This window comes from Harpia harpyja, chromosome 4 (assembly GCF_026419915.1).
Source record: "Harpia harpyja isolate bHarHar1 chromosome 4, bHarHar1 primary haplotype, whole genome shotgun sequence".
Taxonomy (NCBI): Eukaryota; Metazoa; Chordata; class Aves; order Accipitriformes; family Accipitridae; genus Harpia; species Harpia harpyja.
Window position 1 is genome coordinate 42,578,638 of NC_068943.1, and position 24,103 is coordinate 42,602,740.

Consider the following 24,103-nt stretch of genomic DNA (forward strand, 5'->3'; position numbering starts at 1 on the left):
TCTTTTAATTTCCCAAGGTTTCTGCTGTTGCAACATGAGGGTGCTGGAAAAGATTGAAAGGGCAGACACACTGTTTTCCTTTCAGAAAGCATTATTTTGACATTGAGTAGCCAGCTTCGCACAAGGGAAGAGCGTGTGCTCACACTTCGTTACTGGAAGATTTCTTTGTCGGCTTAGGCCAGACCTCCCCGCTACAGCAATTGTTTGCCAGAAAGATGCAGCGTTTGTGAGCATGCTAAAAATGGACAAGGCCCTGCACATTGGAGGTGCTTGGTGCTCTTCTTGCCTCAGAAGACGCATAATTGCAGAGCAAAAGACAGAAAGATGCAGAACACCACTGCAGGTCAAGGGAGGAAAGAGAGCAAATCCAGGCATTGGTGTAGTTGGTTGGAGCTCTTTGAGACACTGCCCTGATGAGGACAAAGCCACAGCAGAACAGAGTCGCTGGCCCCAGTGACTATCAGGCCTGTGACACATACAAGGTGACAGTCCCTTCCTAGGGTTGGGGCACTATCCGCCCTTTGCGGATTCACTCTCCACCGTGAGCCACCTCAATGGGTCAGGAAACTTTGGCATGCCAACTAACAAGTGGGAAAGCTCTCCCCCTTTCCCTCCTTGCTGACACGTGTGTGTGAAGGGACACCTTTACAGATACCCTCTCACTTTGCCGTCCTAGAGAACCGAAATGACATGAGGCTTGGGTCCCCTCTTCTGCACCTTCCTCTGATCAGCCTGGCTTGGAGGGAGCCTGCTCTCATTAAAGCTGTTACTGCGTTGCTAACGACTCCAAGTTCACAGTGCTCCGCTGGAGAAGTGGAATGCCTATGGGGCATGCAGGGAGGGATTTACAACTCAGCTGCATGAAATGGGAAAGTACTCAGAGCCGACATCACCAATTTCATTTTTCTTCCTCTGTCTTTCATACACCCATACATAATCAACCAGGAAACTAAAATGATTGGTCAGCTACCTTCCCATTCTGGTAGCATCCACTGTCCTGCTGACTTTGGCCATTTCCAAAGCTCTTGGCCCCTGTCACAGAATTAACCCTCCTGGGAGAAATATCCTTCTTTTTCACTGTCTAATTATTCAATTCCTTCACCAGAACATCCTCCACATTTCTCAATGCTTTGAAGCTGACACGGAAAACAGAGTTGGGTGCTACCTACAGAAAGAAGATATTTTACCCTCTTTTCCCAAGTGCCTCCATTTTTCCACACTTTTTTGATCCCAACTCTGTCAGGTAAGTCAAGAAATCCCAGCCACTGTAACCTTCTAGCCATATCTTGGTCAATTTATTCACATTGGAGATCTGTGTACAGAGAAGGACTAGTTACATGAACAAGGCAAGCAAGATGCATCTTGGGCGAGTTAGGAGAATTTCCTCATATGAGCAAGGATTACTCACGAAACAAAAGAATGGCTTGAAGCTCCACTGTGCTTTTACACAGCCCTTCTTCCATATTTATGCGCACGCAGAAACACACCCAACCCCACTCTTTTATACAAGTTGGTGACACCTCACTGTAGATAGTCAGGGACACTAGCAATTTAGACAAGTACGTACAGACCTATGCAACAGACTGCATAGTCTCTTCCAGTCCATAACACTGGACCATAAGCTCCTTAGATGCGTATACAAGCTCTTATGTCAATTGATGGCACACTGGGGCTCATGACTTTCTGCACTGTGTGCACGTAAGTGGGGACTTCTGTGACACGTCATTATCTAAGTAACCAAAGCAAATACTGCCTAACCCCATGCCAAGACCCATCAAGAAGCTCCTGAAGGCAAGGGGAGGAGGGAGTATCTGACGGATAGCAAAGAACAAACGGGTATTGCAACAACAAGATCCTGCCAAAGATAGTGAGGGACACCCAGCCAAGACCTCTGCTTGCTGGGATTAACTGGATATGGGCTCCACAGCTGTAAACATCAGGTTCTTCTCAGTGCACTCCCAAACATCTGGGCTAAGCCATCTCCCAATACTATTTGAAGTTGCGCTTTCCAGTCTGACTGAGAGAAATTAGGACTTTCAGGGTCAGAGACCCAGGAATTGAGTCAGAGAGAGGCCCAGCAGGGAAAAGGAAAGCATCATTTGTGGACAGCTTCATTGATCACCATGGACTTTCTCCCCCATAATCACTATTTTTCATCCCCACCCGTTCCCACAACATAACATCACAGAGATCACTCCTCAGATGGCAAAGCATCGCTCAGCCATCTCCTATCCCTCCAAAAGATAGCACTCAGAAAGCTTTTCCCTTTAAGCAGCCTCAAAGTTGGCTCTCACCACTGCTGGCACGGATGAAAGGGATTTCAGTTCCCCCTCCTCCTAAATCCCATCCCTTTCTGTTGCAAAGAAAAGGCAGAGGATGACCAAGGGAAGAGAAAAGCAACTCTCAGTTGCCTCTCACCTCCCTCCCATCTTTCCGCATGGATGCACCGGCGGGATGGAAGGGCACTGGGCCATTGTAGTCCCCACACAGCTTCCCCAAGAGCCACATGCAAGCCCACGAGGGGAGCCCCACAGCAGGTGCAGGTCTGGGAGGGCAAGGCTGGGAGCACAGTGCTCCTGGAGGCGAGACACGGGCATATTTCCCCATAACCCAGCCAGCCTACCCCCAGCAAAGCGGCTTGGTGTCCTCAGGGACCCAGCCCGAAAAAGGGGGGGCAAAGTGATCTCCAGCACTGCAGCCCCCGGGACCCATTCTGCATTCTTTAAATACACTGGGAGGGGTAGAAAAATCGCTTTGAGTCTTCCCTGCTTCCTCCCACTCCCTGCCTGCTGCATACACACATACACCACCACCCCCCAGCCCTGTGCATAAAGGATCTCTGTCCTGCTCAGCTCAGCCATGCAATGCCTGCAAGAAGCAAGAGTTACCTTATTCCCGTAGCCTGAACAGCCTTCTCTCTCCATCGTGGCTGGGAAGCTGCTCCCATTCATGCTTTAATCCCTGGGAACAGAGGTACGATTCAAAGCGGCTGTTCACCCACTGGAGTGGGCTCCCCCCAGCAACCTCCTCCTCCTTCTCTCCTCCCTTTTTCCTCGTTTGTTGGGTCTGGAATTTTTAAATTTTTTTTATGTATTCTTTCTTAATCCAGGCAGCAACCAAGACACTCCTTCATCGCCTCTTTGCCTCCTCGTTTCACTTGCAAAGAAACAGCATTGGAGAGCTCCTTCCTCCTCCACTGCCTCTGTGGACCTCCGGTTCCCCAGGTCTGCCTTTCTGCAGCGTGGCGTTAAGGGAAAGAAAGAGAGTGAAAGAGAGGGAGGGAGGGAGCGTGCAAACAGGGAGGAGGAGGAGGAGGAGGAGGAGGAGGAGGAGGAGGAGGCCAACGGGGTGCGGGAGGAAGGAGCCAGAGCGTGGCTGGCTGCTTTGTATCCAGAGCAGTGCCGACAGCCCCCTCCCTCCTCCCTACCAGAGGAGGACCTGCGCTGCTAATGGTCTGTACCAATTTATTCCACTTAGGCAGGGGCACTTCTCCCTGCGACAGGAGGAAAAGCCAAGGAAGGCTCCGAGATGGCCCCTTAAGGAATTGGTTCCTGCTCTCCTCACTCCACGGCATCACCCACTGAGTTTGCAGCCACAGGCTAGGGGGGACGCTCTCCCAGCTCAGCAGGCAAACGGAAAGTGTGAGGCTAGGAAGGGCTGGGCGTGAGGGAAGGGTCTTGCTGGTGAGGCGGCTCAGCACCTCTCTGAGAGAAAGCAGTGACTATATGCTAGGTGGAAAGCAAGGTTCCCCTCCAGCCTCTCAGGAAGGCAGGCTGAGCTCTGCTCCACTTTCTGCACACCCACTTTAGTGGAAGCACCCTCTGCTCCTCATCATGCGTGCCTCCGTGCCTGGACTGATGGCTCCCCAACTGAATCCACTTGGGCTTTGCAAGTAGTGGGTAACACTCGTTAGATCTCATGCAACTCCCCGTCTATCTAGCACCATGTCTTTCAACGGCCCCACTCAGCCCAACAGCAAGGTATCCCCATGTCCATCCTGGCAGCTGATGAAGGGCCCTGGCACTGGGCAAAGGACAGCAGGAACGTGCTTCCCCCCACGGGAAGGAGGCTCTGGATGTCACTAGGGCTGTCCCTAATCTGGGGACAATTGAACCAAGCCCAGTGGGCAGACAGGACACTTCTGTGACCTGCAGGACCCTAGAGATACTCCCTTCCTTCATAGGGACCACCTGGAGGATGAGGGGCTTGAAGGGGCTGGGGAGCAGAGTAAAGATCTTACCTCCTGATACTGCCCTTTAATAGTTAACCCAGGCAGGGCTGACTCATGCTCAGCAGCAGATTTCTCCGAGATGGCTGAACAACACGTATGTCTCTGAATGCCACGCTCGCAGCTGGACAGTTTAACAAGAGCCAAAATTCAGTCCTGAGGTTGGGGGCAAGTTGCCTTTTACCTGTCCTGCTACTGCTGCCTGCTCACCTGCTTCCAACCAGGTCAACCCCCTCCACATACCACCATCTTTTCCTGGCTACATGTTCCACAGTGGACATGCACAGATCCACAGCTACAGCTGCTCCCTTGTTACTCTCTCTCTTCCAGATCTGGTAAGGTTACAGTGCCATGGTAACCTGGAGGTATAGACAGATTTACTTACGCTTTACCAAAAAAGGAACAACAAATCAAAACCACAACCTTCCACTTACTGTGAAAAGATTCAATACTCAGGGAGCTGAGGTCCATATTGTGGAGCAATCTCAGTGATCTTCACCTGTGATTCCCACCATTTTCCCCAGGCTTTTTGTTTTGAACCTATAGCATTCAGACCCCAGTTTTAACCTGTGCATCTTGAGGGGTACCTGGGAGCAGGGATGTCTGCTATGTAGTCTGGAAGTCAAAACATTACCCACAAATTAGCAAGCATCAAGATGCACTGACAAATCCTAACTGCATCATCACAGTGCCAGGGACAGCAGCTCCCATACTCTTTCCTCCTGAAGTGAAGCAAGCTGGAGGACTGCATGCATGGCCCCAAGCCACTGCCTCAGGTGGAAGTGAGCTTTGCTGAGACTGGCAAGACCTGCACTGGACAAACCAGCGAGATGATGCCTCCAGGCCAGTGCTGAAGAACTGTCCACGGAGGGTGATGCTTGAAGGAAGGTCCTTTGTAATAGCCTCTCCCCTCAAGCTGTGCCTACTCTGTGGATGAACAAGGATGAAGAGGGACTGTCAATCCAGAATCCTTCATGCACAGCTAAAGAGACTGCACAGCTGGGCTAGCTTCTGCTCGGCCACCTCCTCTGCAAAATAGTTCTTGCAATCAGAGGGAACATGGCCTTTTTTTGTCCTTGGTCTCATTTTCTGCAAGGTACCTAGGGAGAGATCAGCTCCAAAGACTACTTGCCTGGGAATTTTGTGCCAATTCAGCTAGTACTAAGGGTTTCACTGAACTCTATGTGTATTAAAAATGCATAATGTCCACTTATATCAAAAGGGCGGATTCAGACCCAGCGCTTTTCCAGCATGTCCCAGGCTACCTGCTGTTATGGCATTCAGGAGATGGATAGGAAGGAACTGTCCCTTGAGGCCTATATCAAGAGATAAGAAAGGGCACATTCATTGACTATTTCAGGGCTGGGTGAGAGAGGGGAAAATGAGGGAGAAGAGACATAAAAATGCTCCTGCCACAAAAGCTGAACACATAAAAACTCAGGGAGGAGGGAACGGAGATGTGCTACACCTGAGATTTATAAATATTATGGGTGAGCAGTAACATTACAGGCTCAGCCCTGCATCAGTGTCTCTGAAGACTCACAAAGGTGAAAGGCATTGGGAGAAGTGTCAGAGAAGCTCAGGAGAGACATAGACACATACAGAGAGGCATTTCTGCGTCCCTTCCCTGCCCCCCCAACTGAAAATTACAGCCTGACTCACTCAGAGCTCCTTTTTGTGATCAGAGCACTAGAACAATGGTGCAGAGACGCTGCTCTGACATTTTCCAAGGTTGTCCCTTTGAACCTTAGCATATCGACTTGTTTGCTTGCTGGGTATGGAGTGTGCCACATTCACCAGAGCCAAATTCCAGGAGAGGGCAAGCCTGCCAGCAAGAGGGGTATGGGAGGAGAGGCTCAGACAATCCTCCCGAAGGATCTTGGGATAAAGGGGGAAGGGTGTTGTTTGCCTGGAATCTAGAGTGCTTCACAGAGAATGCGAATCTGAAACACGCAGCATCGCTGTTGACAGCAGTGTATATAAACAGAACAGTATTTTCCCGCTCCCTCCCCCTTCTTATTATAGCACAGAATACCCCGAGTAAAATACATACACACAACAATCCACTATAAAAGGAAAACAAAGCCCTAAGCGTGTGCACACAAACACACACACACATAGATATTCTTCTGGAGAACGTAGCATATATTCAATACCTTAAATGTCATTTTTTAAATATTAAAGCTGTGCTTCTGGCTAGGTTTATTACCACAGGACTGGAGGCACAAGAAAACCTAAACTAGATGCTCACAGCCTGACACACTCTGCCTGCCCCAGCCATCCCAAGGCCCACTCCTTGATCGTGCTCCGTCTACCCCTTCCAGACTCCAAAGCCACGCAGCAGCAGAGCCGGGGCAGACACACTCCCACCAGGCTTTTTTCCCGGGAGGGGGCAGAGCTGCAGCTCCCTTTCCCCCTCTTCCCCGTGCTTGCGGCTCGCCATCTGGCACTGTCAGGAGGATCTCTGCTTGGAACCACGCTGCAGCCAGGCACAAACATGAGCGGATGCCTCTCTCCGGCTAAACAATAACCTCATTAGCCGAGGCAGCGCAGGGTAAAAGGAAGAGCGTGAGGGCAAATATTCAGCAAATAGCAGGGTACGTTTCAGCGGAGCATGCACAAGCACAGTGCTGGGCTGCTGGGAGGGAGCAGCAGAGCAGCTGGAGCAACCCAAGGTCTGATGTGGTCCACATTTCCCATCTAACCTGGCTGGCAGCCTCCCCTGCTACCCCAATCACAGCTCCACTCCCTCCAGCAGAGCTGTCTTGTTTTCAGGCCTCAGGCAGCCTGAACATGGGAACTACCTCACCTCAGGCTTTCTAGGGGTTTCCTCCACTTGTAGGCTGGGCTCCAGATTATTACCGCCTTGTGGTGCCAGACTTGAGATATGACTATCTACAGAAACAGGATGAGGAAAGAGATGGGTCAGTTTTTGAAATGACAGGCCTGAGTTCTTCAGAGCTAGCCTGACACTAGGAAGGGAGAACTTCATTTGATAGTCCCACTTACCTTGTCATGCAGATGAGAGGGACCCTAGGGTCTGGGAGAGGCCATGGAGAAAAAAACCCTCAAAGTTTGGCCCCTTTGCCAACCTTAGACAATTCCCCTTTTTCCCACAGCAGGGCTGAGCAGTAGCTGCTCATAACCACAAATCAAATTAACCACTCGTGTTAAGCCTCCATGAAACAAAACCCCTCAACTTATCTATGGTGCTCCCTTTAAGCACTACTGTCCATCCCATACTCTGGAATGGATCCTTGCTCCTACTTTGGTTGACATGTGTATGCTGGGCAAAAAGATCCTCCAGCAAGCACCCACTAGCCCAGTTATTATTCTCCAAGTGCCAAACAGAGGCCAACAGGTTTTCAAGCAGAGCATAAGCTTCTTATGGGGTGGAACAACATGTTCTGCTATTTGTGCAGACTTGTTTCCAGCAACTATTGCCCTTGTTGCTGTGCTACAGAGAGCAGTTACCAGCCTTTTATTCTGTTGGGCTTCAGTGGGGGGAAAACTGGCAGATAATTCTGTGACAAATCTATTTTGAAGCCAAGGTTTCTTTTTCTTCTAGTAAAGGTACAGCAAGCAACAATAAAAGCTGTCATCCCATCCAAAATCTCCTTACGTTCCACTCAAACATTCTATCTCATGGGCTTCACCTACATAAGCTATCAGAGATGCTGCCTCATCACCCAGCTCGACTTCTGCAACCAGCCTCCAAGTGAGCAGCAGACAGGCACAGACTGATCATGCAGCAATTCCCAGCTGGGCAGTGCCCTCACACAGATGCATGGGCCTGGACACCACCAACAGGCTTTGGAAGACAGGCAGGGCACTGATCCACCTGACAGGATGAATGTCCGAAAGGACCTTTGGAGGAAAACTATTCCCTGAGTACGGCCCGTCTTTACCTTGAAGCCAAGACAGGGAGATACTCTCTTCCTGGCAGCGCTGCCTGCAGGAGCTGTTTCACCCCATCAAGGCTCTGTACGTGCATGGAGGGCATTTATACACCCTGATGTGTGGATTCAGCATGCCCTCAGGATGCTTCACAGATATATGCAAAGCACATTTGGGAACAGGTCAGAGCAAGCTTTGGGGAGACCAAAAGAAAAGCTGTGGTGAGGTATCAGCAGGTGGTGCTCTCCCCTTCAAATCAGCAAACAAATTAAGCCCTAGCCTGGCATTTTATCACTGGGATTTCCTCCAGTAAAGATACCTCAGCCTAACACAAGACCCCTCTTCCCTGCACTGCTGAGAGAGACAGAGCCTGCATCAGTTCAGAGACCAGGAAAGGAGAGCCACACATTGCACGGAGCATCCCTTGGAGAGCGGTGCTTCTTAACATCTTGGAAGAAACTCTTCACGGGCTAAAGACCCATTGTAGGTAAACCTAACTCGGGAACATCTAAAAGGAAATGGTTTAGCACATTGCTGGGAGTTGGCAGGAGTGATTCAATAACCCCTGGACTCCTTGTCCAGCTATAGCCTTTCTCTGATCGTTATCTTGGCCAGAATTCAAGGCAGAGATTGTTCAGAGACTAGCTCAACCCAGGCGGTGCTAAATCACATACATCCAAACTGTTCTCTGAGGGATTTTAATTTATTGGGAAGCACCCTCTTAGAAAACAAACATAAACAGCAATCCAGCTCTCTCCACACTGCTTTGTAATTAAACTCTGTTTCCAAACCCTCTACACAACCCCCCACCCACCCATCATACAGGTCAGAAACTCTTGTCTTTGCTCTGGATGCCACAGCTTGAGACCAGAAGAGAGGAGAGGAAGCAAGAACATGCATGCACCGCTGGAATTATTGCTGGGTCTTTTGGTGTGTTAAGTGAGACAACCCCAAATGGGGACTTCCATATGACAGAAGTCACAGGCGCTTTTTGTTTTTAGGGTTCAGGAGACTTACCACCATGTCCAAGCCAAAGGACTGCATTTCTCTCTGCCTTAATACTTTAGCCACGCTGTTGACACATGCTCTGCCCCATTTCCTGCTGTTGTCCCCACATTTTCTACCACTGCTTCACCAGGCAGCTTTGGATCTTACTGAGAGAGAACTTCCTTCAAGAGAAGCTTGTGACACTCTGGGATTGCAACACAATGAACTGATAAAGCGAGACATAGAAGCGCATAAATAATCATAATATCTCACATGTCCCAAGATCACACAAGCAATTTAGACTCTTTTTTCATGTCCCGTTTATAAATATTCATTTCAGAGCTCTTTTAAACCAACAGAGCCTGATGCAGAATTGTTCCAAAAGCTCAAGTAGCCTGCCATTCCCGTGCAGTGTGCAGGCAAACTGTACCTCTTTGCAGCCTCACCTCACCCTGCCAGGGCGAGCATGGCCCTGCTGCCTCTTGCCTACAAATATTCAGACCATGACAGCACAGCACAAAAGAACCAGCAGCAAATATCTCACCATCTCCTACCATTCCTGTGGCAGTCATGTCCCTGCCATATGCCCATTCCCTGCTATTAACCTCCATCTCAAAACTATTATGTGACAACATGGGAATCGTGTCACCTTGTCTGGGTTTACCCAGCTGCCACTAAACAGAATCACTCAGATCTATAAAAAACTGTTGTGTTCATGCCTGGAAAAGAAAAATTAATATGCAAACACAGTGATAAATCCTCTGATGTGCACATTTATGTTTTTATCATGTAGTTAATCAGGAAAGAATATGTTCAGTTTAGATACAGCTCCACACTTTGCCTCTGTAATCTGAATCCCAGAAGGGCCTTATAAAACCATAATCTGCAATGCAAAATCGCAAAGCATATGGGAGTGTCTATAGATTTTCCAAATCACCTGTGCCCTAATTTAATATGAATAACAATTAGTTTACTCTTATCAGTTAATTGTGCCCCTTGTGGATTCAGCAACACTGCATCTCGTCACCAAATGCCTTTGTCTGAGCAAACTTTAATTACACTTCCTCGCTTGGCCCAGCCCTACTTGCAGCTTTGGCAACAAAGGCAAAATAGCTGTTAAACAAAAAAACCACCACCACTGACAACAAAAAAGGAGCGAAACACACTGCTTTCTGATAGAATCAGAGAACTAAACAAAAGCAGTCCAGGTTTAATAGCAGGGAGTGTTACTCCAGTCCCTCCAACTTGGCAAGAGCAGCCAACATCCCCACAGCTTCCTAGATGAGCAGCACAAGGAATTCGTCCAGCCTCAGACAGTACTGACAGCCCTCCATCCCTACCTCCGCTCCAGACACTCCAGGAGGGAGGAGAAATGCCTCTGAGCCCTGGGCACTAGCAGTAGAAGATTGGAGAAGGCTTTCATTCCACCTCCGGTGCTGTGATTAGCAGAGGATTGAGAGCCAAAGCACCAGGGTCCTATTTCCAGCTCTGCCGCTGACTCCAAATGTGCAAGGCACTTAACTCTGAGCCTGCTTCCTCACCCATTTCAACTGCAACAACACTGTCATTGATGAAGCTGATGGGATGTGCATACACACCCAATGCTTTGGTATCAATCCTGCACTGAAAACACTGTTAAAGCACCAGTAAGCATTGCAACATTTTATTGGCATGGGATACACGTTTTCTTTTCAAGGCCCAGAAGTCCCCTTGTGAATCATACAAAAAAACAGATTGAGGATGACTGTTTCCACTTCCATTTCAAACACTGCAGGGTTTTGCACACACACAGGTCTTAAATCTCAGTTACACCATCACCTTGGCAGCAAAATGTTGCCTTTGAATAGTAGAGGATGCAGGCTACAAACCCTTTGGCAGAGATGGAGGAAGAAGCCTGCAGTGTGGCAGATAAAGCTGCTGGTGTTAGGAATGTTCCCAACCCACTAGATTCAGCCCAGGAATGGAGAGGCATCGCAGCAGCAGAATTAGATGCTGAAGCCACAGAGGATATGCATATTCACACTAAGGATGCTGAAAGCTCCAGCATGCTGCCGCTGCTCTCTCTCCCTAGAGGACTGGTACCACCACAGGGATTTGGTGCAGATGCTCGTTTTCCCTCCACAGCATGAGGAAGTCCTGCAGCTTCTTGCCTCACAGCCTTCGGAGCAGGTGTAAGGGAAGGCTTCTTCATAATGTATGCCGATTCCTGCTCCTGCACCACCCTGAACACAGACAAAAAGGACACTCACCCTGCTCAAGTCAGGGAATCCATCACCTGCCACATCAAATATGCTCATCATCTTTCTATAGCATGACCTCTGTTCCTCTCTAAAATGGGTATCTCCACCCTTACAAAGGAATAAGCTGCTGTGAATACTTAATTGTTTTTATTACTCTCCTGTAATTGTTATCATGACCTTTCCATGCACTATTTTGGTGTGCCTCTCACCAAGTCATTATTTCTGAGCCATAGGCTCCAATGGAACAGAAACATTAATCTCCTACAGACAGTAGATGCAAAGCTCATGGTGTTCCACCTCTCCTGGTAAAAAATGATGCCACAAGCTAGACTAGGTTGAGCTCCGGCATTCTGGCAGTGCCATGAAAGATCTCTGACTTTTCCCAGTGGATCTTCCCGCCTCTCTGTTTGATCACCTCATTAGCTTAGCAAGCAGCGAAGAAAAAGCAACTACAATTACAAATTTTAAATAAGGCCAAGTGCCACTCACATGAGTATCTGGAACAATGCGAGTGTGGAGTCCAAGCTGCAGTAACCAGGATAACCCTGCAGGCAGCATGAGCTACTTCGACAGCAGAGTGAGTCACTCCCCAAACTAATTCCCAGCTAAAGAGAGAAATCAGGCTTTGATTCTCTATGGAGGTTCAAGCAACAACACCTTTGCAGTACTCATTTCTGCTCCAAGCCATCCCGCAGAGCACACTGCCAAACACATGCAGCATCAGTCAGGACTAGCTGGCAGGCGAGAACAGGGCCTGTCTTTTGACCATCTAATGCTTCTCAGAACAAAGCTTGCGGCTCAGGCAGGGCCACTTTGGCTGAAGGAAGAAGCTAGAAATACAAACCAAACAAAAGCTTATTCTGCAGACCTGCCAAGTTTGGCAGAGGTCTGACAGCCTCACCCTGTAAATAAATTGTTTCTCGTGAAAGCAGAGGAGAGACCTCATCCATCTCAGATACTGCAAATCCATGTATGGCACAGAATTAACTGGCCTTTCTGAGGTTGTATTTTATTAAGAGTGCTGTTTTAATGGCTACCAACTTACCAAACAGCCTCTTCATAAACAGAAATTTAACATTTACTTATTATTGATGTTCCTTTTGTCTTTCCTCCCTTGTCTCACAGCTACTCATTCCCATCTAGAAAGACAGAGACAAATCTCCTAAAGCAGACCAGCCAAAAGCGAGTTGAAGTCTTGCTCCATCTATGAACAGACCACACTCCAGGTGAGGGACTGCCCAAGTCCTTTCAGGAAGGAAACAGCTCAAGCAAGCCCTGACTGAAACCTAAAGGACTACAGTGCTTGCAGGAGCACACAGACTTAGAGCAATCTTATTCACCGCATACACTGATGACATACGCACAGGCAGGAAAAGGCACAGCATCTGGACTCAAGCACAGACGCACACAAGTGCACTCTTCCTGCAGGAATACAGATCTGAGCTTTGCAAGTTGGGCCGTCTCCAGCACGTAGAGCATTTATGTCCATGGTGTCTGTGGACGTGCGGGCTGTGTGTGGCATTCACATCCAGCAGCATCCTCTGCCAAGGAGCTGAGCCCACCATTTCAAAGGAATGCACTATTATAAAAACAACAAACATCTCACTTCTAAATAACCACTTTGTTGCTGAATCTCAAAGCCCTATTGCACAGATGCTGCAATGCTTCTTTCACACAGGCATGATGGCAGAGACAGGAACGAGATCTGGACTCCTCCTTGGGCCGTAGGGCTCCCCTTGCACAGAGAACGTTTTCAAACTGGCCCAAAGTGTCCCTAGAACTAAACAAACTTGTGTCTGCAAATACCCAGTTTAATGTTGTGTTCAATACTGACCCAGTTTCTCCTCCCATCTCTGTTCCAACAAATGCAGCTGTTCAACACCAGCGTAAGACGAAGAATCAAAACAGCAGGGCTCAGAGGCTTCGATGGTCACGATGCTTCACCTGAGGCCTGCAAGCTGTAGCACCAAGACACCATGCTATGTTTTTGCTGCTTGTGACAGTTCAGCAACTCATGTCTGTTCAGGTAAATTAAATATTGCCCTGGTTAGTTCCGAGACATGCGAGCATTCTCCACCAGCAGCTGAGAAACAGACAGGACAGGAATAACATTTTTCCCTTGCAATGAAAGGAGAAAGTGCAGTGCTCTACTGGGAAATGGCCTGGTGAAGACAATCGTTTCTAACCTGTATGATGTACAGTGCCACTCTGCCTAGGGAAACTACTGCCATAAACACATCTGGATTAACCAAAGGGGGCTTCTGCCTACAGCCACTCCTGGGAAGGCTGTTTTTCAGTCCATATCCTTCCTGAGACCAAGCTCTGGATCTACCCACAAAGTTGCACGCACACACCAGCTTGTGCCCAGGTTGTTCACCGTGCTGCCTGTGTAGCCAAACCTTTGCTCACCCTTATACCATGGCCTCAGGTGGGAAGCCTGATGGATTCCCGCAGGTACTGGCTGATGGAGGGAGTAGCCACTGCCCGTCAGAAAGCATCAGGCTCAGGAGCTGTCGCCTGTATTCAGCTCCATCCTCCCTGCTGCCTTCTTGCTCTGAATAAACACTCTTAACTTTCCCTTTCAAGGGCGCATCTACCCTCAGGCGATACTGACAGGTTTCATATTCTAAATGGTATGATTATTATTTTATGGTAAGCTGGATAGATGCAAATCTTTATGAAATGGGCCTGCTTTTCAGGCGACCTACTCACTTGAAGGACGTCACAGTAAATCTGTGATGGAAGGAAAATATTTGGAAGTACCCAAATGCCTGGGATAGAGGATGCTCTTCCTCTCCTCTTCTCTCCTCTCCTCTCCTCTGGTCCCTCACCCTGGGGACACAGCATTTTCTGTTTTAAAACAGGGCCTGTCCAAAACCTGAGTGTTTTGCAAAAAATTAATTTCATTGCCCAGATCTATCTCCACGAAGCAAAGTGAGAAGTGCAAGCTTTAGACTTGCAGTGTGCTCAAGTTCCCGGAATAGGTTAGTAATGAAACCCAAGCCTCACGGTTGCCAGGCACTGCTCTGACCTACTCTTCTGAGACTTGCACAGCTCTGGACAAAGACCATACACATATTTCAGTCTTGCAGCTCAACAAGCCCTACCATGCTCCTTTTCTAAAACAAGAGGGGTAATCTCATCTTCCCCCAAGACACATATAGAGGAGAAGCTGAGTTTTGGAGATACCAAGTCAATACTTAGAGCAAGACATCTAATATATGAATAATGGAAAAGTCTGGAGCAGCTCTATGTTTAAGTTTGCACAGACACTTGCACTTAAAGCAGACTAAAATCCCTCTGCTTCACACTTCCCTGATTGAATCCAGCATCCAAACTCAGTACAATAACTCCAAGGGCAGTGAAACGTCCCATGCAACTAAAGTAAAACATTGACTTATATGTGTAGATTATTTCTTTTTAAATGTCCATGAAACACTACTCTGTTGTCCTGCATCTTTTAGCTCTCCCCTGGCTAAAACGCCAGTCACACATGCTATGTCAGCCCAGGCTGCATCTGAAGTAGCAGGAGCCAGCACAAAAGTTTTTTTCCTTATTCTTCCTAAGATAGTAACAGCTCAGGACACTGCCAAAAGTCTGCGTGTGCAACTGATCAGCTTATATGGAAAGAAGAAGGACCAAGCTCTACACTATATGCCCTTAATTGCCACTCTTTGCCCCAAGACAGTGTCCTCAAGCACCCTAAAGTCCAGTGGCTATTTCACGTGGATCTCTTTCTTCTCTCCTCTGCTGACTTGCCAGCCCTGGGCATCTCTGTTTACAGGACCTTGGTTGTACCCTGGTGTCAGAGCTGTCAGTCGCTTGCAGCGACTGACAGGCAGCCGTTTCGTTCGGCACAGTTGGGTGAACAGCCCCTTCCAGCACATTTTGTTATTCACATGCTTCGCCTGCTAATTGCTTTCTGAAATGGGGAAGAAACAGATGACGAGCAGAATGCAGCTCCTGACAAATTCCCCAGCACTGTAAATACGACTCACCTTGCTGTAAACAAGGAAATGCTAAGTGGCGGTGCTGGTTTGTGCTTAAATTAACAAAAAAAGAAAGAGAAAGAAAGAAAAGAAAAGAAAAAGGAAAACACAGTACAGCAAAAAAATCTCAAACTCCTATGCCACAAAACAGCCTCCGCAAGGGCAAGAACCCTAATCTATTTTGTGTGTTTGAAGACACCTGTGAGCCTCTGGAGAGCACATGCTAATACCAGCACAACTGCGAGCCATTTTGCCAATGCTGATTAGTGCTCAGCAACCTCTTTGTCTTGCTGAAGATACCCAGAATCAAGCTCCCACTGGCAGGCTCTCTGTCTTCAGAACTACATCCACCAAAGAATGAGAGCAAGGAAAGGTTTAAAAACAAAGGAAAGAACTTTATTTCATTCAGACTTTAAGCATCTCTGTATCAGTTATGTTAGGTGAGCAGAGGCCTCTGCATTTCACAGTGCACGGCTGCACCCCAGAACCAAGGATCTGCTGGCTCTTTGCAGGTAGTATGTGTCTGCTATTTTAAGGGAAATATAATTTGCTCATAAAATTAATGAGATTTAAAATTAATAAGCTTGGGGCTTCCAGCTTTCTGGATTGTGAATCCGTAGGCTACACTTTTAACATGCTTCCAGATTTCTTCTCTATAGTCACAAGGCCTAGAATCTTATTTAAAAACAAAAGCTCAAGGTTCCTATGTTTCCAGGAACAGAGGCTCTACAGAGAAACATCAAATACCATTAGATCCACAATCACATTGCAAAAATTGACAAGTCTAGTATATAAGCACATAGTATTACTACTTACTTCCTGATCTAAACTATTGTGCAGTGATTTGGTTCAACAGCATGAGTCATTCCACCCCAGAGGCAACTGCATTTCAATACTAGTTGTAGAAGCAATACAAAAACCAGGTGCACGCTCACAGCTGTCATTCTTTGGAGACAGAAGGTGCTCGAAGCACTAAGATTATATAGGGCTGCCAACAATGGGAAACTCCAAGAGCAACAAATAAGTAAATACTTTCTATAGATACCTTGCAACTCCTTGTAGAAACACGTAAGTAGAAGAAAACTTCCACGTGTGGAAAATGAACTGTGTTACTGTTTGGGGCACAAGGACACCAGCTCTGATAGAAGATATCAAATAAAGTCAAGCAGATTAGGGAAAATGACCATGGAAATTTTAATTCACAGGATCCTTTTTCTGCAGACAGATGGTCATTTCAGCTTTCTATTCTCTCTAATCCCTTGTTCTGCAAAGCAAACATCCTAAATCCCAGATAATGTAGGTTTTACCATCTCATACATTTCCCACAGCATTATGGCTGGCCCCAGCGATAGGATACATATGCTGAAACATCTGCATGCCTAAGTAATTTACAGCCACAGGAATCTCCTACCTGGATTCAGCACAGAGGTGATCTCTGCATCCTGGCCTCCAGCCCCAGAAGCCAGCATGGGCCCCTGCTAAAGTAGTCACCTTTTCCAGTAGGCATCATGGGGATTAAAGTGAACCTTTTGCTGGGAACCGCCTTTCTCTGGCAAAGCCAAGATTCCTCAGCCACATCTCTAAAGAGGAGGAAGGTTGAGCACATTTTACAAGCTGCCATATTACCACCACTCAGGAAAAAATACCATGTACCCAGCAGCATGGCAGGAAGTTTGCATAGTAACTGCCTGGGACTTCTGAGAGACACTAAGACTTAAGATCTGTTCTTTTCCTTGTCATTTGACTTAAAGAAGAACTGACCTGCTACACTGCACTTTTGGAAACAACAGCAAGTAATCCAGGTTGCAGGCAGCAAGCAGTTCAGTACAACATTGCACGAATGAGGTTTTACATGACCTACTTATCCGCCTAACTCTGGGGGTGCAGAAACTATGGGGAAGTATCAGGCAGAAAGGGGCTAGAAACTACCCAAAGCCAAAAATCAGACCTGAAACTGTGCTGGAAAGAAATCAGGCGGTCTGGCTGCCAGACCTTCGCTCCTGGAGCCAGGCAAAAGAGCTAGTTTCTGAGGGAAGAGGGAGATGAGCAGGAGGCTGAAGAAGGCTTAGCGCTGAGAAACTCATTCCCAGTTTCTCAGTTTCACTGTTTGTTAGCTCAAATGATTCACAAGGAGCAGTAAGCATCTCATAGCCTCACAGAGAGCGTTGACAATTAAACAGATATTGAAATGAATTTAATGAAATATGCATACTGTTTGCTTCCTAAAAAACCCTGTTTAGATCAGACCATGAGAAGACCAGAAATTAAGGATTAGATCAACAGTCACTCTCCATTTACCCTCTAATGAGCCCTGGATGGATGTGGAACAAAGGGATAGTCTGTAAGAGTTCTAAGAGAGGTAGGAGCACCTGACACACTCTGCTGAGGTAAATCACCATATTGGGAAATAGTCCATAGCTCTTTGAACCAGTCTGTCATCCACACAGGGCAAAACCTCAAAAAATGTATTACTGCAACAGAAAATCCACACCTACACTATTAATAAGCAGTTGCATCAGCAAAGGCCCAAATGGGACTTCAAAAGATGTTGCACGGCAGCACTCTTTACAAGCTCCAGAGGCAGAGAAAGTCTTTGGGGAGCACAGGAGCTGCGGAGAAGCCGACAGCTGGGTAACAGGGCCACTCCAGCCACGTTGCGAGAGCAGAGCTCAGTGGCAGGGGTAGGAGACGATCCCCCTGTGCCACCCAGAACCCAGCATTGGATTCTCTTCCCCTGCTGTAGCAGCAGGATTGAGAGCCTTCCCACACAGTTTTCCCTTGACTCTCCTCCCACATCATTTTGGACGGGGGAGTAGCTTTTCATCCCCTAACAAGGAGGAGTCACCCTCCTTACGCACTCAGCACTTCAAACCTGCAGCCTCTGCACACAGCAGGATTTGCTGCATGAAAACCTACGGCACAGACGTGGGCATAACCTCACTGATGTAGCACATCGCATCTTGGGATTGTTGCTTCTGACAGGCTCTCTCATCTCGCATGGCTAATAGCTCATTGTTTGTATTCATGCATGAGGAGTAAATTCTTCATTATTGGAGAGATCTGACATGTACAAACAATTGGAGTAAATTGATTGTATTTTCCAAATCATCACACAGACTCTAATTCTATCTGCAAGGCGCACTAATTTGCACTAGAATTACCTCCTAAATTAGGAATTAGAGCTTTTGACAGAGAAGAGCAGTGACTGTCCTTGCGTTGCAAGGCTAGCAGGGAGAAGGGTGCAGGTCCCTTCCCAACTCACACTGCAAGAGACCTTTTGTCTACCCTCAGAGTTTACAGAAATGTGGTGAAGGAGATAGCTAATTAAATGAGGTTCCAGCATTTTTCAGAGAGGTATCTCATTGGTTTAGGCTCACATTTAAAAGGAACAGAGTATTTGAATTTAATTGTTCTATACCCAGAGCCTACCTTTTTCTCATGCAGGAAACTGGGACTCTCCCGATCCCTTGAAAACTGGACATAGAGGGCTCTGCACATCTTTTTCTTAAATGAAGATGCTCAGTACAGAGCACCACTGAAAATCAAATCTCAAAACATCCAGAAAGTGCATTTGTTCCTGCTGGAAGCAGACGGACAGGGTGCACTATGCTCTTCCAGACATGAGGTCATCTGTGCTAATCCCAGAGGGTATGCTGTAGCAGCTCATTTAGATGTAAAAGAGACTAAATCATTAAGTTAACTTGAATCATGCACCCAAGAAGCATCTCTGTCTCCAGGAAGGGAAGGGATCAGAGTGTTCAGCACGTTCCAAAACGCCAGACACAAGGTGTGTTTCTTGGGTGTTGCCTTCTCTATCTGAACCACAGCGAAATTTATACCACTTCCAGTCCTCAGATGCTCCTTTATCAGGGTAAGGTAAAACAAATAATGTGATAGGTTTCAGTTATATTGCTTAAACAGTGAAAGGAACACCATGTAAAGATATAAGCTAAATATATAAGCCTATTAACACTCAGGTCACTCTGTGAGCAGCAGAACCAGAGAACTCTGAATTTCCTATGGAAATGGATCAAGGTTTAGGCACTGTTGTTTAGCGAGATGCATGCTCACAAAGCAGCTTTTCCTGTTCTTGGGACATCTGCAATGTCTCCCACACAGATTTCTGGTTTCTAATAAGGGTGACCTTACAGTGCAGCCCCCAGTAGGGGGATTAACAGAGTCTTTTCTCTGGCCGCCTATGTTTACGAAGCCTATAGAAATATAGGATTCTGCTAGTCCCTTTGGCTAATAAAAATAACATTCTCTTTGAGTTCTCTTTGAGACTGACGCACTCAGGAGAAATTTGTTTGAAATTTGCAAATGGTTCAAAAGCTATCAGAGGGTCAAAGACAGCAGGATCTCAGAGGCCCTGTCTTGTTTGCAAACCCAGTGAAAACTGTCTCTGAGGAATAAATATAATTATCACCACAGCCCAGAGAATGCTCACAACTTAAGCTGGACCTGACACAAAGGAACAGACAAATAATGGAGAGGAAAGGGGGAAGGGAACTCCGCCTCTCTTAGATATGCAAAAATATCCAGCTAAACCCCAGGGAGTCACAAAACTGACTTTGTAAAGGCATGATTAAAGACAAAACAAACACTGGGAGTTTTTTTTCCTTTGCCTTTCAACTCCAGCAATTATAAGCACACTCCAACTGCAACCAGTTGATCTACATAACTATTTATGGTCTTAATTTGGACGGAAAGCTGAGATATTCATATACTCGTGCAGTGCTAGAAACTGAAGATTTGTGGAGGGAGAAAAGATACTTCATGGCTCTTGCAATGTTTGATGAAACAATAAGACACTGGGATGGGGAGAAGTACCAGTGATATGACTGCAGCAACAACACACAGCTGTTTGGGTCAGGAGAGATCACGTATATTCAGCAGTTATTTCCTTGGGCGCCTGAGTGTCCTTTCTCTCCTGCACTCCTTGTCAGGGAATCGCCAGACGTGGGTTTTCCGGAGGGTTCAGTTCCAGCCGATTGTGGTGTTGTAGACACATGTACAGTGTTTAGGGGATGTGCGTAACACTGCCCTGGCAGATGTTGCTGGGCTCATCGCAGACAAGGTGCTTTCTGACAGCCCAGGCCCCTTGCACACACTGACTGCGGCAGTACTGGCTGCCAGAAACGAAGATGATGATGGAGACTGAGTTCCTACGTGGAGTGTATTGTTGGATGACGATGTGACAGGACTGATGGTTTCTTTCTCTGCTCTGTAACACAAATTTCCTGGGATGAATAACAGAACCACGGAAGTAACACCTGAGGTCAGTCATAGGACTGGTAAAGTGTTACCTCTCTGGCAACATCTCTCTAGGATGTATACCAAGTCACTACATACCTAAGATGAGCCAGGATAGTACTTCAGGAAAGGAGGAGTTTCACCTCTGAAAACAAAGTTTAAACCTGTCTTTGGTCCTGTGCCACCCACAGTCTGTCTTCAAGATCATTCTGAGTAAGCATGGATCTGCGTCACAGTTCTGTAGGACACCTACATAGTTACTTCTACACTCACAACTTCATGCAACGAAGTGCACTTGAAAAAAAGATTTTCCCAGCATTTTACTTTTTTTGGTCTTTGGAGCGTGCATTCCCAAGGTTTTTCCCTCTGCCCACAACCATGATGATGTGACGGTCACTACGGGGACAGGGGGTGGGGGAGAGAAAGCAGCACACTGAGATTCTGAGAAAATAATGTAATTCCAGGAACAAGAGTTTTTAAAGAGAAAACAAACTGCACAGGTGATGCAGATGAGAACCCAGTATTATGAATCACAGTTCAGCAAGCTGTTCTTAAGTGACAGCAATGTAGCTGGGAACAGTGGAGTGCTCTCAGGCAACAGGAGACAGGAAAGAAGTAGTATACGTTCCCCTAACTTTTGTTAGAACAGTTCCAACCCCGCCTCTCAAAGGGTGCACAAATATATTATACTCAACCAAAAAAATATCCATAAGCAGTGCACTTGTATAAATATAAAGGTAACTGATTAGGTGCTTCATGGGGTGAGCGTGTTAGTGCCCTGGCTTTATTGCCTGTTAGCAGTTTGGCTGGGTTAGGATCCTGCATTCTTCTGATTATGCAGATACAATCTATCATATTGTTCCAGAAACTTGGTTAGAGCTGTGCTCGAAGAGATGGCTGCAGCTGCAGCACGCTCAGAGAGACACACATCATTGCTCTCTTTTATGAGAAGGAAAATTGGCCATTGCTGCTCCTGCAAAAAGCAGCTGTTATTTGTTGTTTTCGGGGTGGTTGTTGGTTTTGGGTTTCTTATTTTGAGCTATTATGATGAGTTTGCCTTCTCTTCCCACTTAACCGAATTACACAGTGTTTATGTTTCCGATCCTCTTGTGGAGATAGACTAAGCTGGCACACCTGCTGAAGGCCAAGTGGGGGTGATGCTTTCCTCTCCTCAAGCAGAAACACACCTTTGGCAGGAAGGATGAGCCTGTGGCTAAGACTGGGAGCCTTAGCCAACCACCTTAACTGCACTGACCGCCTGCTGCACAGCTTTCTCTTTCTGTGCAATAGCAAGAACAGCAAATTACCATGCCTGAATGAAAAGCATCTGGCCTCATGCCTCTTGCAGGAGGAATGCAGCGCTGGCTTCAATCCACTTTTGTGGCTCATCATCTGGGCCATCGCAAGGCCCGCTCTCCCCTTCAGGGCTGATGCAAAGCCCTTTGCAACCAGAACCGAAGACCTGGTAATGCTCCTAGCAATGGTGATGCAGAGTGGTTCCCAGAGAGACAGGTGCACCCTGAACTTGGTGGCGATACATTTGACATTTGATTGCTCCCCTCCTTACCCTGGAGTACCGGTACTTGCTATCACAGCAATTTCTACACAGCAGAGCAGAAGGGGAAGAATTTACAATTATCCTAAATGCAAACTTTGCCTAAGATCAGTTTTCCACAAGATCAGTCTATATTTGGGCCAAAGAAACACCTTACCTTTGTCAACAGCTACTACCATATGCTTCATGTAAAACTGCAGAGAATTTGTGTGTGCAGACAGAGCCTAAACTGTCTCCATAGAAAGCCCAAATGACCAAAGCCTAGCCCCTGCTTTTCAAAAAAGGGGGTGGGGGAAAAATGCAGATTTGCCTTATACTGTAAGACAGAAATACAGCCACTGTTTCCCCTCCCAAATTGTCTTTTTTAATAAAACCACCTCAGCCGTTTCATAAAAGCAACTTATTTTAAAATAGTACTATTTTTGCATTAAAAATGTTTCCCCTTCATAAAACACCACTGCTACATTTTTAATATAATAGCAGTTCATACTGTCTAGAAACATGCTGTAGCTTATATTTAAAGGGATCTTAAAAATGTTTCTAAGACACGGTTGCTACTCAAAGGCATCCTTCCTCTTTTTCTCCACACATACGGTATAAAAAAGCTTTAAAAAAAACCACAAAAGCTAACAAAGGATGCTTTCCTTTTAAATCACAACTGTACCCACTTTTCAATCAGGATTATACAAGTCATCAGTGTCCAACCCACAGAAGACAGAGGTGTGGAGTCCAAGCTACCGAAAGTTTGATTTCCTCTCTGTGTGTTCCTAGTTGAGTTCCTGGCATGTCCACCCAGATTACTCACGGTAATCGACACTTCCACACATTTGATAAAAGGCCAACAAGTAAGCCCTAAATTCGAATTCCAGATCACACACAAAAAAGGCTAGACAAGTGAAGAGTCTCAGGTCCTGATCCTGCAATCAGCTTCCTGTGCCCAGATCCTTGCACAAACTTTAATGGGTTATTATGCTGACAGACACTGGCAAACACACACACATTTGGCTGGAAATCATGGTCTATTCTTTTCTTTCCTAAGCAGCAGGATGTTTCATTAACTAAAAGCAAGTCATTAAGAAAAAAAAAAAAAAGAAATGGGAAATCCAAAATAATTTTGTTCATTTTCGAATAGTGCTGCAATCACTCAGATGCGCTGCAAAACACTGGCACAAAATAAATGTTAAAATAAGAGACTTACCCTCTGCTGCCAGCTGGCTGCAAACCTCAAGTCTGCTGACAGCAATGTCAGAAGCTGGTTGTATCTTTGCACTTGGTGATGGTCAACCCACGTGTCCAAGACAATTCTAGCTATTATCACAGAACTGCTGTTCCCTATGAGCCTTAGGCTTCTTAATATAATATTTCTCACTCACGTTTTAGATGCTTCAACTCCTCCAGCCTTTTAAGTAACAGCCCCTTTGCATTCACCTTGCTTGTATGTATTTTCTACTTGTGAAACCTCCTTTCCCTGGAACTAAATCCTCTCTTATTGTCCCCAGCCCACACACCTTTATAGGCATTCTTGGCTTTGACTCACATGTCTGCACAACCTGCACCAAACCCGAAGCTCCATTTCTATTAATACTATTTTAGCCATCCCCCAACATTTTAGCTCAGGTTTTTCCCTATGCAAAGTCCATCCAAGCCACAGCACGCTTTTTTGAAGACCCTGCAGAACTGAATGCTCAAGGCCCAGAGAATGGTTGATCTCTGTACAAAGATCTGGGACACTAGGAAAGGGAAGCAGCACATGTTATCAGCAGAGCCAATTTGCTGCGTGTCTGTAGATAGAACTATTGTAAACACACAGCAGCAAGGCAAACCTAGCCAATTTGCACCTGTAATAGTAGGAAAACATATCGTGGGGAAAAAATTGTGCTGCCAGCAAACTGGCAACTCTTTCCACCATAAATCCTCTTGCTCACTAACCTTGCTCACACACCTCTTTCTCTTT

The 24,103-nt window shown here is 46.6% G+C and overlaps 1 protein-coding gene across 6 annotated transcripts in view; it reads right to left on the minus strand.

Annotated features, from left to right (window-relative positions):
- Positions 1-23,372, minus strand: part of B3GAT1 (beta-1,3-glucuronyltransferase 1) — a 60,350-nt gene extending 36,978 nt beyond the window's left edge. For 4 of the 6 annotated variants that reach the window (XM_052786426.1, XM_052786424.1, XM_052786420.1 and 1 more), the window contains exon 1: positions 2,889-3,282. The gene's annotated coding sequence lies outside the window, so the exon portion shown is untranslated. Of the gene's footprint in view, positions 1-2,888; positions 3,283-9,142; positions 9,212-23,347 lie in introns of those variants that run through there. The other 2 variants (XM_052786423.1, XM_052786422.1) reach the window with 2 other exon arrangements.
- Between the last annotated feature and the right edge of the window lie 731 nt (positions 23,373-24,103).